The following is a 17,999-nucleotide window of genomic DNA, read 5'->3' as shown; positions in this document are numbered from 1 at the left end:
TTGATATTTATGGATATGATATATGGTTGGAATGAAATATAAATGTTTAATAAAAGTCAAAAAGAAAAAGAAAACTAGGAATAGAGCTATGCACAAATACTGCACATAGCACAAACATAAAAGTCATGATCTTGCTTCTCCAAAATAATTATAATTGAAATCTAGTTTGACTTCATTCACTATAACACTTTAATCTTCATATGAAATAGCTAAAAAAAGTAAAAATTTGAACTAAGTGATAGTAATGGCAGTACTAACGTCGTTGAAACATTTGCTATATATGTGTTATTTCATCATTAATGGATAGAAATTTCTCAAAATTATTTTTTCATGTTTTACAGAATGCGTAAGAGCATGATAAACAAGTGCAGAAACTTATCATATGCAATCATATAAGTGTACAAAGACCAGACCATAAAAAGAGAAACTAATCATAGGAAGGTGAATTGATTCTACGGTATCATCAGGATGTTCGACTCTACTTGAGGAAGCCACTAGTGGGGTAAATGGCATGAGAATCGGAGTATTACTAGCTCTCAATGTTTCAATTATGAACTTTCTGCTATAAAAATAACCCCAGCTATGCTGTATAAAGAGGCTATGATTAATATCTATTGTGTTATATATGAAACCTCCATGGCTCTCATTTACACTGTCAATATCCATCCCTATGTAGCTGCTATCATGCTCGATTGCTCCACCTAAGGCATTGCCATAATCAGGACAAGGACGATTTGGACAATGAAATACATTTCCAAAAAGAGTAATGCATTCGCTGCTGCCTGCTTGCTCCACTTGAGCCAATGTTGCTACTGTGATGGGGATGATTTGTATAACCAATGACATTTCCAAAAAGTGTAATGTAACCATTGTTTGTAGTCCCAGTACTTTTTGTCATCCCATCAACTTGGTTGGAGAAGTTCAGACTCCAATCCCAATTCACCAATTGTGATGATATCGAGGTCCTTGTTTCTGCCTGTATAGTATGTGTGATCTCTCCTTCAAAATTGATTGAAGTTCTAACACTCTAGTAGGTGAAAGAGGTAGCAGAAAAAAATTGATGATCATCTAATCCTGATAAGTTTCCTCTTACAGTTTCTGGACTCCTCCTAGGACGGACATTTCTATAGCTGTATTCTGGACCACCTAAAAACCTAATGGTCTCGACTCCAGAAGTATCTCCTCTCCAGGTAGACGGTCCTTGGCTCGTAGATGGATTGTCACGATATGTATTTGGTAATGAATCATCATGCAAAATGTCACCATGGTAGCCTTCATTATCCACGGATGATCCATCAAGTGCCTTCCTTTTTTGTCCACAATTAGCAGTCTTGTGGAAGAGGTGAGGGACTTGTATCAAAATTCTCATCCAGAATGTCCGAATTAGAGATCAATGGAACTGATCAAAATGGAATGATTTAGTTACATGATATACCAAGATAAAATAAATTTGATAAGCAACAAAATTCAGGAAAACGAGATAGCCTTACCATATATATGGAATGTTCAAATCAAAGTCGGTATCATGATTATTATCCAACATGTGCCTGAAACTGGCAGGAGCATCAGAAGATAGTTGATGAGATTCCATGACACTTGGAACAGTTGCGTCTCTTGTATCTAGTTGAATCAGTGTAGAGCTAAACAAATTGCCAAGCGAGCTAGAAATGTTGCTAGTTGAAGAGTTGCTATTGGTGCTTTGCTCTTCCATCGTTATTCTACTAATATCTGTAGAAGATCCATAAGATCATTTGATATTGTCAAATCCCACTTCGCAACACGGTAAATGCAATATTCGAATGTTCTTTAAGTAAATTTTAGTAGTATACTTTGCTTCCTTGCAATTTAGAAACTAAAAACTTTTACTGATATCAATTTTTTATTAATTTCATTTTTGCTTGGAATGATTTTTGCAAAAGTGAATTGGTGAATGTAATATTATTTGTGAATGTTAAAAAGAAGACAATATATCATTTCAATGTATTTCATATATCTGGATATGATATATGGTTTGAATGAAATGCAAATGAATCATAGAAGTTAAAAAGGAAAAGAAAACTAGCAATAGAGCTATGCACAAATATTGCACATAGGACACACATAAAAGTCTTGATCTTTCTTCTCCAAAATAAACATGCTTGAAATCTAGTTTGACGTTCAAAGTACTACCACTTAGAACATACATTAATTTAGAATGTTTGCTATATATGTATGATGCGAACTCGATTCTCCAAGGACCACTCCAGAAGAAATCGAATCGACCAGGCAGCGGAAGGATCTATCTTGACCAGGTTATGGATACAAGAGACGGATTCTAAACCAATCAAGGATAGCTCGAGATTGTTTAGAACGGTTGAATGGCGCCACAATTCAACGTGATCTTGAATTGATAAGCCAAAACTTGAACAAAGGAGACATGACTCATTTTGTATCAAGAAACGTTCCCAAAGGAACAAAAAAGAGAAAACTCTCAAGTTTTATTCATAATTGTCTTCCTACTGATAATATCATAAGTTTGGCTATTTATAGCCTTGCAAGACTCTGAAACCTAATCTAAGTTGGAAACAGTACAAGTCTCCTTATTTGACTTGGCTTTTAAACTTGACAAAATCTCCTAAACAAATTTGGAAGCAATTAACTACTTTCCTAAAACTTTAATTCAATTAGAATAGGAAACTAACTGACTCAATTGGCTTAACTATGGTCAACATGACCTTATCCTTTATTTCCCTTATTAAGAACTCAAAAATAACTCAAGACTAACTAACAAGTATGCTGGAAAATTACTTAAATAAATAACAAGAAATAAGCATGACAAAACTTCAATGATTCTTGAACTCGATTGTGCCATCAACCATCAAACGAATTTCCTTGAACTTGAAGGGAATCCAAATCTTCATGTTCTCATCAATGTATTATTAACTTTTTTTCATTCATGGATAGGGATTTCTATGAGTTAATTTTTTCATGTTTTTGGAGAGTGTAAGAACATAATAAACAAGTGTAGAAACTAATCGTATGCAATCATATAACCAATAGGTCGAAGTGTGCGAAGACCAGACCATAAGAAGAGAAATTAACCATAGGAAGATCAATTGATTCTACTATATCATCAAGAAGTCCGGCTCTACTTGATGAAGCTGCTAGTGGGGCAAATGGCATGGGAACCCGAGCATTATTAGCTCTCAATGTTTGAGCTATGAACTCTCTACTATAAAAGTTACCCTAGCTATGCTGTATAAAAGATGCTATGATTGATCTCTGTGGTGTTACACATGAAACCTCCATTGCTCTCATTTCCACTACCAATGTCCATCCCAATGCGGAAGCTATCATGCTTGATTGCTCTACCTGAGTCAATACTATGATTGGGACAAGAATGATTTGGACAACGAATTACATTTCCAAATAGGGTAATGTATTTGCTGCTTGCTCCACCTGAGCCAATGTTACGATTGTGATAGGGAAGATTTGGATGACCAATGACATTTTCAAAAAAGGAATATAACTATTGCTTGTTGTCCCAGTGTTTTGTGTCATCCCAGCAACTTGGTTAGAACTCAACCTCTAATCTCGGTTCACATGTGATGATATCAAGGCCCTTGTTTTTGCCTGTATAATATGCATGACCTCTTCTTTCATATTAATTAAAGTTCTAGCACTCCAGTAGGTAAAAGGGGCAGCAGAAAGAGGATGATCGTCTAACGGTGATAAGCTTTCTCTTATAGCTTCTAGTTTCTTCCCAAGGCAGACATTCCTGTAACTATGCTCTAGACGGCCTAAAAACCTATGCAGCCGCTATCATGCTCGACTACTCCACCTAAGTCATTGCCATGATCGGGATAAGGACGATTTGGACAATGAATTATGTTTCCAAAAAGGGTAATGCATTCGCCCCTTCGTTCACTTGAGCCAATGTTGCTACTGTGACGGGGATGATTTGCATAACTAATGCCATTTCCAAAAAGTGTAATGTAACCATTCCTTGTTGTCCCAGTCCTTTGTGTCATCTCAGCAACTTTGTTCGAGAAGTTCAGACTCCACCTTGTTTTTGCCTGTATAGTATGTGTGATCTCTCTTTCAGAATTGACAGAAGTTCTAGCACTTCAACAGGTGAAAGGGGTAGCAGAAAAAAAAAATGATAATCGTCTAATGTTGATAAGTTTCCTCTTATAGTTTCTAGACTCCTCCTAAGATGGACATTCTTGTAGCTATATTCTGGACGACCTAAAAACCTAATGGTCCCGACTCTAGAAGTATCTCCTCTCCAGGTAGAAGGTTCTCAACTCATAGGTGGACTGTCAAGATATGTACTTAGTAATGAATTATTATGCAAAATGTCACCATGATGACCTTCATTATCCACAGATGATCTATCAGGTGCCTTCCTTTTGGGTCCACAATTAGTATAATATTGTGGACTTCTATGGAAAATCCCATTTGAATGCCTGAATTGGAGTTTGGTGGAATTGATCAAAATAAAATGATTTAGTTACATGATACACAATGGTAAAATGAATTTGATAAGCAACAAAATTTAGGAAAACATGATAGCTTTTCTAGTTCAACTTAATTTATAATTCACACAAAAATTTCAACAATATAAGAATTTAATCTACATTACTCTATGCAAAGGAAAAAGCAATTATTACAATTATAATATCTCCAAGTATTAGGAGATATCATCTAATACCAACAATTCCAATTGAAGTTACACGTAAAATTCATAAATGTTAATTGTAAAAAAATTTGAATTAAATGTAAAAATCAAAGAAGCTTTGAGATAAGGGAAAAGAGAAAAGGTGCAAAGTGCAGTTCAATACTTGTCTTAGTCTAATTTATTTCCCTAAAAAAGGTTATAAAAAAAGTTGTCATATATAGCAGTTCATAACTAAATGAAGTGAACTAGATGAGAAACAATATGAACAATTTATGGAGAAATAGTCCTTCAAAATGAGGAAAAACAGCAGAAGCTATAAATTTTATTGATATCTATCTTTTATTAATTTCAGTTTTTGCAATAGTGAATTGGTGAATGTAATCTTGTATTTGAATGTTAAAAGAATGATATATCATTTCAGTGTATTTCATATGTATGGATATGGTATATGGTTGGAATGAAATGTAAATGTCTAATAGAAGTCTAAAAGGAAAAGAAAACTAGGAATAGAATTTTACACAAATATTGCACACAGCATAGACATAAACGTCATGATCTTGTTTATCCAAAATAAACATGCTTGAAATCTAGTTTGACATTCAAAGTACCACTACTCAGAATGTACAATATTTCGGATGGAAACAAAAAAGGCATAAGATAATATACCCATAAGAAGCAAAACTAGCTTGAACAAACTCTTCAAAGATCCAAGAGCTAAATCGACTTAATTACCACAGATTATCTAAAGAACTCTTCAGAACTTCAAGTCAAACAAGTTACAAAAAAAAGAAAGTTGAAGTTGTTTTTCGATAAAAACTAAGATGCAAAAGAAATGAATTCCAAAGTGAGATAAATATCATAACTACTTATTTCTTTGTATGGCATCAATATTAGTAGGATTAGATCCTGCAAAAAGATCAATCACTGAATGTAAGAGTGGTTGTTTCTTCTATTCTTTGTAGCAACTCTAACCCTCCTTGTGGATAATCCTCCCTTATATTTATATTTATGCACTCCTTAATTAACTTTACGAAAATATATTCGTACTCTACTTGTTATTTATCGCACTCACACTATCATATTTATCATATGATTTTCATTTATTAGACTATAAGATTAAACAAATAATAAGAGTGTAATTAACAAAAAGTGAAGTGTAATCAACAATTCTCCTGATTTTACTTTTTAAAAAATTTAACACCTAAACTATATTTTAATGACTGCCCATTAAGCACTTGCTAGATAGACCTTAAATATAAAGATTGACGAATGACTTGTGGGCATTTTTTTAGTGCACCTAAATTTCACATAATTGACCATATGAATTTACATACTCACTTTTATTGCACCCTATATTTAAATACTCTTGTATAAAATATATACTCTTATCGAGTGCCCAATCAAACCCTTAATCTAATCCAATACTAACTGCTACCAAGTATATGAACAATTCTTAGTAACTTCTTTTATAAAATGAACAATAAATGGAAGAAAAAGGCAAAGGAAATAAAATAACTATTAATAGCTTTAGCTATTTAGGATATCTTGCCACTTTTAATACACATTTTTCTTTTGACATCTTAATCTACATATCTATATTATGCAAATTTTTGTCTTTGCACTTGAAACCTTGTAAAGGTGGATCTATGTCAAATACTAACAAATGTTAAGTATTTTAAACAGTTTATTCAAGAAGAATCAAAGACGCTAATTTTAATCTTTGTGGATTCATGAACTAAGGGGGCAAACAAAAAGAGCTCAAATGGATGCTAGAATGTGTATTTATGTGTACTATACCCATAAGAATTGGAAGAAATATAGTTAAATTGTATTTTGCTATTGTGGAATTTTGAAGAATATCACTTCTTGGGCTATATGTCTAAATCAACTAAAGGAATTCAGCTAATATGATAACTATAGTTTATTGATATACATAATCATTCTAAAATACCGTGTCCAGTTTGTTCAATTTTTACTTGCCACTTGCAAGAACAAAAAAAAAAAAAATGCAAACCATTAAAAAAGCGGAAAAAACTTGTAATCAAAAGTAAAAGATTAAAAAAAAATTGCCTGTCTTTGCAATTCTTTTATGCCAAAATTACACTTTATGTGTGAAATGGAGCATGATACTTGGGATAATTCTTTGTTCATAAGCCTATCCCTCAAGCTGTTATTTCTATCAAATCCGGTAAAATTAACAAAATACATAAAGAAGAATAGAAATGGGAAAGATTAGAAGCAATGCATTGGTTAAGAAATTTAGAATAAATGACCAAATGAAAGTTAGGATAGAGTAGACAATGAATTTAAAATGTTTAAATTTGTCCACTTGGCAAAGTAATTATCAAAATAAAACATAGTTTCTGAAGAGTGTTATGTATAAAAATACCAAATTTGGAATTGGAATTCAAAAGGTAAAAAAGAAATTAAGTTGGTCCTTACAAAATGTATAAGAAAATAAACGAGAATCCAAAGGTACAACTTGTACCATTAGAAAATTAAAACTAATGCGTACAAAATACAATTTCAAATTGTGTTGAGTATCTAATCTAGTTCTATTTTGTAACTCTATCCAAGTTTGTGAAGATAAACTTCTCCCTATTGAGATTGCTATTAATCTATCAATATTTTTAACAAATTTTTTTAACTTGAACTTCAGGGACTATGGTCCGCTCCAATTTGAAGGTAGTAAGCTTTTTGTAGCCGAATATTCCTGTGGCAATTTCACTTTTTTTTTCCTTCCATTTTTGCACGTCTATTGCACCTTTAGATAAAGGCAGTTTTTTATGATTTAGTGGTAGAATAACTTTTGTAATGATGTACTAGATATTCCACCTCTCCTATCTTTCGCCACTCCAGCCAAGGATCAATTCTATACTTAGCAAGGTTTGGATTATTTATCTAGGTTGTATGCTTGATTGCCCATAAAGTTAGCTCAACAAATTGAAGAAGACTTTGATTGTATATGTTGGTTAATGTTGAGAGTTTACTGATGTTTCTTATTAATTAGAGATGAAGATTTCGGTCAATTGGTGTGTTGTGTTCTCTTTTTTTTTTTTTTCTTTTTTTGCTTGAATTCTAGCCAAGAAAGGTGTTAAAAGGTGTTTTTTTGTTATTGCACTCTCCCTTTGTGGGGGGGGGGGGGGGGAAGAAAATAAGTCACCAGTATTGCTAACCTCTCATTATTTTGTTCCTATCATATTTTTAAGTTGCATTGTGAAATGGCTGACGTACTGAGTGTGCTAAGCCCAATTAAAACCATTTGTCTCAGAATCAATTGCTATGGTATCATCAGGATGTCCGGCTCTACTTGAGGAAGCTTCTAGTGGGGCATATGTCATGGGAACCAGAGCATTACTTTGAGCTATGAACTCTCTACTATGCAAATGACCCCAGCTATGCTGTATAAAGAGGCTATGACTCATATTAGTAGTATTATATATGAAACCTCCATGGCTCTTGTTTACACTGCCAATATCCATCCTTATGCGGCCACTATCATGCTCGATTGCTCCACCTAAGTAATTGCCATGATCGGGACAAGGACAATTTGGACAGTGAATTACGTTTCCAAAAAGAGTAATGCATTCGCTCCCTCCTCCACTTGATCCAATATTGCTACTGTGACGGGGATGATTTGTATAACCAATGACATTTCCAAAAAGTGTAATGTAATCATTGCTTGTTGTCCCGGTACTTTGTGTCATCCCAGCAACTTGGTTGGAGAAGTTCAGGCTCCAATCCCAATTCACCAATTGCAATGATATCAAGGTCCTTGTTTCTGCCTGTATAGTATGCGTGACCTCTCCTTCAGAATTGACTGAAGTTCTAGCATTCCAGTAGGTGAAAGAGGTAGCAGAAAAAGAATAATGATCATCTAATGCTGATAAGTTTCCTCTTACAGTTTCTGGACTTCTCCAAGAACGGGCATTCTTGTAGCTGTGCTCTAGATGACTGAAAAGCCTAATGGTCCCGACTCCAGAAGTATCTCCTCTCCAGGTAGATGGTCCTTGGCTTATAGATGGACTGTCAGGATATGTATTTGGTAGTGAATTATCATGCAAAATGTTGCCTTGATAACCTTCATTATCCACGGATGATCCATCAAGTGCCTTCCTTTTCTATCCACAATTAGCAGAGTCTTGTGGAAGAGGTGAGGCACTTGTATCAAAATTCTCATCCGGAAAGTCTAAATTGGAGATCAATGGAACTGATCAAAATGAAATGATTTAGTTACATGATATACAATGATAAAATAAATTTGATAAGCAACAAAATTTAGGAAAACAAGATAGCCTTACTACTTCAACTTAATTTATAATTTAAACAAAATTTTCAAAAGTGAATTGGTGAATGTAATATTGTTTGTGAATGTTAAAAAGAAAACAATATATCATTTCAGTGTATTTCATATTTCAGGATGTGATATATGGTTGGAATGAAATGTAAATGTATCATAGAAGCTAAAAAGGAAAAGAAAACTAGGAATACAGCTATGCACAAATATTGCACAGAGGACACATATAAAAGCCTTGATCTTTCTTCTCCAAAATAAACATGCTTGAAATCTAGTTTGGCATTCAAAGTACTACCACTTAAAATATACAATATTTTAGAATGTTTGCTATATATGTGTCATTAATTTTTTTCATTCATGGATGGGATTTCTATGAGTTAATTTTTTTCATGTTTTTGGTGAGTGTATGAACATAATAAACAAGTGTCGAAACTAATCATATGCAATCATATAACCAATAGGTCGAAGTGTGCAAAGACCAGACCATAAGAAGAGAAACTAACCATAGGAAGATGAATTGATTCTACTGTATCATCAAGAAGTCTGGCTTTACTTGATGAAGCCGCTCGTAGGGCAAATGGCATGGGAATCGGAGCATTATTAGCTCTCAATGTTTGAGCTATGAACTCTCTACTGTAAAAGTTACCCTAGCTATGCTGTACAGAAGGTGCTATGATTGATCTCTATGGTGTTATACCCGAAACCTACATTGCTCTCATTTCCACTACCAATGTCCATCCCAATGTGGCAGCTATCATGCTTGATTGCTCTACCTGAGTCAATACCATGATTGGGACAAGAACGATTTGGACAACGAATTACATTTCCAAATAGGGTAATGTATTCGTTGCTTGTTCCAACTGAGCCAATGTTATGATTGTGATAGGGAAGATTTGGATGACCAATGACATTTTCAAAAAAGGAATGTAAATATTGCTTGTTGTCCTAGTGTTTTGTGTCATCCCAGCAAATTGGTTAGAGCTCAACCTCTAATATCGGTTCACATGTGATGATATCAAGGCCCTTGTTTTTGCCTGTCTAATAAGCATGACCTCTCCTTTCATATTAATTAAAGTTATAGCACTCCAGTAGGTAAAAGGGGTAGCAGAAAGAGGATAATCGTCTTATGGTGATAAGCTTCCTCTTATAGATTCTAGTTTCTTCCTAAGATGGACATTCCTGTAACTCTACTCTGGGCGACCTAAAAGCCTATAGTTCCCTGCTCCAGAGGTATCTTCTTTCTAGGTAGAAGGTCCTTGACTCATAGATGGACTGTCAGGATATGTACTTCGTAATGAATTATCATGCAAAATGTCACCATGATAACCTTCATTATCCATAGATGATCTATTAGGTGCCTTCATTTCAGTCCACAATTAGTACAATATTGTGGAAGAGGTGGGGGACTTCTATCGAAAATCCCATTTGAATGTTTGAATTGGAGTTCGGTGGAATTGATCAAAATGAAATGATTTAGTTACATGATATACAATGGTAAAATGAATTTGATAAGCAACAAAATTCAGGAAAATATGATAGCCTTTCTAGTTCAACTTAATTTATGATTCACACAAAAATTTCAACAATATAAGAATTTAATCTATATTACTCTATGCAAAGGAAAAAGCAATTATTACAATTATAATATCTCCAAGTATTAGGAGATATCATCCAATACCAACAATTCCAATTCAAGTTACATGTAAAATTCATAAAATTAATTGTAAAAAAATTTAAATTAAATGTAAGAATCAAAGAAGCTTTGAGATAAGGGAAAAGAGAAAAGGTGCAAATTGCAGTTCAATACTTGTCTTAGTCTAATTTATTTCCCTAAAAAAGGTTGTCATATATAGCAGTTCATAACTAAATGAAGTGAACTAGATGAGAAACATACTATATGAACAGTTTATGGAGCAATAGTCCTTCAAAATGAGGAAAAATAGCAGAAGCTATAAATTTTATTGATATCTATCTTTTATTAATTTCATTTTTTCCTTGGAATAATTTTTGCAATAGTGAATTGGTGAATGTAATCTTGTATTTGAATGTTAAAAGAATGATATATCATTTCAGTGTATTTCATATGTGTGGATATGATATATGGTTGGAATGAAATATAGATGTATAATAGAAGTTTAAAAGGAAAAGAAAACTAGGAATAGAGTTTTGCACAAATATTGCACATAGCATAGACATAAAAGTCATGATCTTGTTTATCCAAAATAAACATGCTTGAAATTTAGTTTGAGATTCAAAGTAGTGCTATTCAGAATGTACAATATTTCGGATAGAAACAAATAGGCATAAGATAATATACGTATAAGAAGCAAAACTAACTTGAACAAACTCTTCAAAGATCTAAGAGCTAAACAATCGACTTAATTACCACAAATTATCTGAAGAACTCTTGAGAACTTCAAGTCAAACAAGTTACAAGAAAAGAAAGTTGAAATTGTTTTTCTATACAAACTAAGTTGCAAAAGAAATGAATTCCAAAGTGAGAAAAATATCATAACTCCTTTCTTTGTATGGCATCAATACTAGTAGGATTAGATCTTGCAAAAAGATCAAATACTGAATGTAAGAGTGGTTGTTTCTTCCATTCTTTGCAGCAACTCTAACTCTCCTTGTGGATTATCTTCCCTTATATTTATATTTATGCACTCCCTAATTAACTTTACGAAAATATATTCGTACTCTACTTTTTATTTATCGCACTCACACTGTCATATTTATCATATGATTTTCATTTATTCGATTATATGATTAAACAAATAATAAGACTGCAATTAACAAAAAGTGAAGTGTAATCAACAATTCTCCTGATTTTATTTTTTAAAAAATTGAACACCTAAACTATATTTTAATGACTGCCCATTAAGCACTCGCTAGATAGACCCTAAATATAAAGATTGACGGATGACTTGTGGGCATTTTTTAGTGCACCTAAATTGCACATAATTGACCATATGAATTTAAATACTCACTTTTATTGCACCCTATATTTAAATACTCTTGTATAAAATATATACGCTTATCGAGTGCCCAATCAAACCATTAACCTAATCCAATACTAACTGCTACCAAGCATATGAACAATTCTTAGTAACTTCTTTTGTAAAATGAATAGTAAATGGAAGAAAAAGGCAAAGGAAATAAAATAACTATTAATAGCTCTAGCTATTTAGGATATCTTCCCACTTTAATACGTATTTTTCTTCTGACATCTTAATCTCCTTTTTTATATTATGAAAATTTCTATCTTTGCAATTGAATCCTTGTAAAGCTGGATCTATGTCAAATACTAATAAATGTTAAGTATTTTTCAAGAAGAATCAAAGACACTGATTTTGCTCAAATTGGATGCTAGAGTCTGTATTTATGTGTACTATACCCACAAGAATTGGAAGAAATATAATTAAATCGTATTTTGCTATTGTGGAATGACGGGTATTTAACATACGCACAAGTTAAAAAACCGAATTACACCCGTTCACTGCAAGTATACAGGTCAACTAGTAGTTTAGGGTATATATCGGGTCGATCCCACAGGGAAGAGTGAACAATTACCGGTATTACTAAAGCTTCTCTATTATTTAGACTATCAATGAATTATAACAAATTTAAACCTACTGAAATTATACAAGAAAATAACAAATGAAAGCTCCTTAGGTTGTGGTATCCCTAGCTACTCATGCAAGTGCTATAATTGGATCATTGAATACTACTATCTAGGCTAGTTATGGTGTAATTTCCTTAAACATGTGAAACCTACTTTCGTAGTGAATCAATTATACTCATAACTAATCCATACCTATTCTCATGGTTATGAAATTAGCTACAAGTTCATTTCTTCAGTGAAATTACATGAAATGAATCACTAAAACCACATAGATGCACCTCTACTTTCGTGAGTGTACTCCCTATGTTTAGCACTTCTTGAACTAGTGTTAAATCTCAATTTTCATTGCAGAAACAACACCTTAGATAATCATAATTAATGGTACCAGATTAATCATGATTTAAGGAGTCAAAGTGCTAAATAACTTGCTCAAATCATAGCAATCAAATAACCAAATAATAAACACTAACAATCATAGAAAGTTCAACCAAACCCAAGGTATAAACTTTAGAGACACATATTGAACACAATCCAGAACTTGTATATTAACCAAACTTGGAATCAAGTACAAAAGATAAAGAGTTTGGAAGGAATGTAACCCTTGTCACATGAGTTCATCTCCTTGCCTTCTTCATCCTCCATCTTCTTCTTCATCTAGCTAATAAACAACAATGGATAACACTCTACTCTATACTAACCTACTGCTACTACTCAGAAAATGCAAGAGCTACATCTCTGCACTCCAAGCTTCTCCCGTATGTCTCTCTCTCCCTCAATCTTGCAATGAATTTGGCTATTTAATGATGAAAATGGTCAAGGAATGAAGCTTTACACTTTCTCCTTACAGCTGGTAATGTCTCTCACATGTCTAGCATCACATGTGAGTTGGTGGAGGTGAAATTGAGTTTTACGCGTACAGAGCAGCCTTTTCTGACCACAATCCGGCCAGGAATCCGGCCAGGAATCCGGCCAAATTCAGGCCGGATTGCTACAGTACCTCGGATCCGTATGGATCCGAGCTCGGTTCCACTAACCCAGAAACAACCGAGGGTTCGGATGAATAGTGGATCCGAGTGTGGATCACTTGCTCTGTTTTTGGCCCAACTTCAACCAATCTTTTCTTGATGTTAGAGGCTGAACCAGCTCATGTCTAAAACACGAAAGTTGTAGCCTTTTGAGTTATCTTTTTAATGCATCAAGAATCACCTCATTTGGATCTGTGTAGACTGAGATATGACTGAAATACCCTTGCCTGCTCCATGCCTTGTTCCAGTTTCGACCAATAGCAATTGACTCTGTACTTCGGCCTTTTGACCTGGAAAACCTTCAAACTGGATTCAGATGTTTTCACCAAAGTTGTAGATCTATCTCTTATCTTCAAATGGGTTCAAGAATCATCCCAATCCGATCATTGTAACTCAAGTTATAGCCGAAATACGAAAATGTGTCAAAACTGTCAAAATACACAAAATCCAAGTAAAAAGTGATAAAAACCTCATTTAATTGAACAAAAGCATTTTATACCAATTATAGCCAAAATGAATCATTTTCTTCCAATAATATACCCAAAGTGACTAAAAATAATATAAAATATCATACAATTATTACATAAATTAGTCACTTATCATGGAATTTTGAAGAATATCACTTGTTAGGCTATATGTCTAAATCAACTAAAGGAATTCAGCCAATATGATAACTATAGTTTATTGATATACATAATCATTCTAAAATACCATGTCCAGTTTGTTCAATTTTTACTTGCCACTTGCAAGAACAAAAAAAAAAAAAGAAAAGAAAGGCAAACCATTAAAAAAGTGGCAAAAACTTTGTAATCAAAAGTAAAAGATTAAAAAAAATCGCCTGTCTAAAAATTACACTTTATGTGTGCAATGGAGTATGATACTTGGGAAACCACTCTCTACGTAGTGGCTTTCTCTCTAGTTTGAGATTCTCTCCCCAAGGTGGGAGCTTTTCAAAATTCCAAAACTTCAAACTTTCAAAAAAACAATTGCGCTCTAAAAATTCAGCAAACAACACCATCACCACTGTGAGATCCAAGAACACTGATCCTCAGGCTTTTACATCAGAATCATCGTGAGGAAAACTCTAGGCTCCGTCTGGAATACTTTTCTCCCAGAGACTAGTATACAGAGGGACTAGTTGGAGCTTCTCCAGAAAACCCAAGAAACAGAGGAGTTGTATAACCAGAAACAATACAGATGACCATCTCGTTGCGGCTAGTTGCAGGATATGCAGGTCCGAAAGCAGGGAAGAAATAAAGGCTACTAAATAGGCGGTAAACATTCTAGTTTACAGCTATGACCCATAACCTGGTGTTGTTCTCATGAGCTAGGATGTCCTTAAACCGTTAACCTTGATAGCTTCGGTGTTTCTTTCAGTCTTTGCTCTTTTCTTCTTTTATTCGCTTTTTATAAGCTTTTTCTTTGTCAGCTTGTGTTTTTTTTTTTTGTTTGTTAGTTGTTGGGAAGTGCCCTATATGAACTGAAGTTTACTTTGTGTTAATTTGTCTTGCTGTCCTAGTTTTATTAGTTTAGGTGTGTTTGGATCTGTGACTTTTGTCTGTGATTACGGAAGAATTCCCTAAGTATTCGAACGACAAGCAATGGAGGACGACCTGGCAGAAATAGTTCAAAGATTTGCGTTGTCATTGTCAGAAATGCAGGGGGCTGTATTAGATGCAAAGGATGCTGATTGTGGAATACTGGAATGCCAGAATAGTTTGATTGGACGAATTAAGGGGGAAAAAGTAGCAAATTTTACAGGAGTAAAGAAGTTTGTGACAGCGGCATGGGGGTATCCAAAGGAGCTGAGGATAACAGAACTGGGACCAAATTTGTTCCAGTTTCTTATCTCGAGAGTGGAAGAAAGGGAAAAAATCCTAAATGGAGGTCCGTGGATCATGGATAATCAGATCCTGGTTCTTAGACCATGGAGAGCAGGGATTGAAGAAGATGAAGAAGCTTTTAACTTAGCTCCATTATGGGTACAGGTATGGAATTTGCCGATACACTGGATTGCCAAGGAAGTGGGAAGGAAAATTGGGAGTATATTTGCAGAAGTAAAGGAGGTAATCATACCACAAGGGGGAGGAAAAGAAGGGAAACATTTGAAACTGTGGGTTACAGTGGACTTAAGCCAACCCCTGCCTAGAGGAACAGCTGTGAAACTAGAGGGGGGATATAAATGGTTACAGTTTAAATATGAAAGAAGCCCAGACTTTTGCTACCATTGTGGATTGATTGGTCATAGTGAGAGAAGTTGCAAGACACAAATTATACTAAGTAGAGGACAGAGTGAGAACCAATATGGCCCTTGGATGAGAGCAGGGGGAGGGAAACTGTCGCCCCAAAAGGAAACTACTCACTCTCACAGTAAGGGTAATGATAAACAACATTGGTTCTATAGGAATGGAGAACTCATCCCTAAGTTTCAAAGCCCCCCAGAACCACAGAAGGAACTTATAGGGGAGTATAGGGCAGTGGGTAACAGGGGACATGGAAAAGAAGGAGACAGGAATGTAGAACCTACCACATCACGGGTGCTTCCAGAGTGGAACAGTGGTAAAGAAGTTGGAGAAAAGCAGATGATGGGGAAAGGTCAATTGAGTTGGGAGCAGGAAGAGGATGAAGGGAGGATGACGGATTCTGTTGACAATCAAATGGAACAAAGGATGAACACTCCATTAATGCAGAAGCCAGTGAATGCAGTGATGCAGGAGATAACAAAAGAAGGATCTAACACTGACTTGCTAGTGGGGAACAAAAATAAAGATACAGAACACATGCAAGTAGATTCAGGCACAAAAGAGGCAGGTGAGGAACTGAAATCAAAAGGAACAGGGAGGAACAGACGAGGAATCAAAATGCAATACAGACAAAAACAACCTTTGAGGGATATCACAGCACAACAGAATGAACCTCAAGAACTGGGAAAAAGGAAATTTCAGTTAAGGGATGAAGAAATGGAAGAGTACTCAGAACAGGAACAGACAGGTAAGAAGTTAAGATGTGAAAATGCAAATGACCAGAGTGGATCACAAGGGGAAGGGATGGCGATCAGCCTTAACTGGTCCCCCAGTGGTCCATGAAGATAATGGTGTGGAATTGTCAAGGAGCAGGGAGCCCCTTGACAGTTCCCCAACTGAGGGAGTTTAAAAAGCTCCTCTCCCCTGACATGATCATGATGAGTGAAACTAAAAATAAGGAAACTATGATGCTTAAACTTAAAAAAAAAATGGGCATGGAGAACTGCTATATAGTGGATGCAGTCAATAAGGCTGGCGGAATGGCATTATTTTGGACTGATGCAGTTCATATAAAGGAACTTCAGCATACTGAATTCACCATTGAAGCTTTGATAGAAGATGATGAAACAAGAGTGAATTGGAGGATAATAGCAATCTACGCCAGCTGTGATAGACAGGTGAGGAAACAACAATGGACCATGTTAACTGAAAGGAAAAGACTATGGGGTGAGAAAGTGATGATTATAGGAGACTTCAATGATATAAGGTGTAAGGAGGAAAAATGGGGTGGAAGGAACAGGGAAGAATGGACTTTTAGAGATTTCAGAGAATTCATCAACAGGAACAATTTGGTGGATATAGGATTTGAAGGAGTCCCATGGACATGGAGGAATAGCTGGGATGAAGAAGTGGAAATAAAAGAAAGACTAGACAGAGGCTTATGCTCCCCTGAGTGGCTCGAGGTGTTCCACAATGCAAAATGCACACATGTTGAAAATTGGGCATCAGACCATAGTATTCTACTGCTAGACACATGCCCAGCAAATAAAAGGAGGAAAAAAAGATTCTTTTTTGATAAAAGATGGGTGCAATATGAAGATGGATACCAGGTAGTCAAAGAGGCCTGGAAAACTCAATGTGAAGGATCCAGAATGTTTAAGGTTACAAAGAAAATCACAAATTGCAGGATATGTCTTTTGAAATGGCACAAAAACAAGATTGGTAATACCAAAAAAAAGATAGATGAGATCAAATGCAAGTTAGAAGGAAAAAGGGGGCAGGAGAGGAAGCTGGCCAAAGAGGAAGTGAGGTCCTTGAAAAAACAATTGAAAGAGGCATACCAGGAAGAAGAAAAATTCTGGAGTCAAAAGGCAAGATTGCAATGGCTGAGGGAGGGGGACAAGAATTCTAAATACTTTCATGCAGTTGTTAATGGAAGAAGAAGAGCAAATAGAATGAACCAATTGCAGAAAGAGGATGGGAGCTGGACAGATTCGGAGGAAGCAGTGGGACAGGAAATAGCCAAATACTATAGACAGTTATTCACTGCATCAAAGACACCAACAAGAAAGAATAGCATTCAGGAGATACTTGAGGGGATTCCAACAAAAATCACAGATCAAATGAACAGAATCCTTGTCAGACCTGTGGA

Source organism: Coffea arabica, chromosome 2e (genome assembly GCF_036785885.1).
Source record: "Coffea arabica cultivar ET-39 chromosome 2e, Coffea Arabica ET-39 HiFi, whole genome shotgun sequence".
Classification (NCBI taxonomy): Eukaryota; Viridiplantae; Streptophyta; class Magnoliopsida; order Gentianales; family Rubiaceae; genus Coffea; species Coffea arabica.
This window is presented reverse-complemented; position numbering follows the sequence as displayed.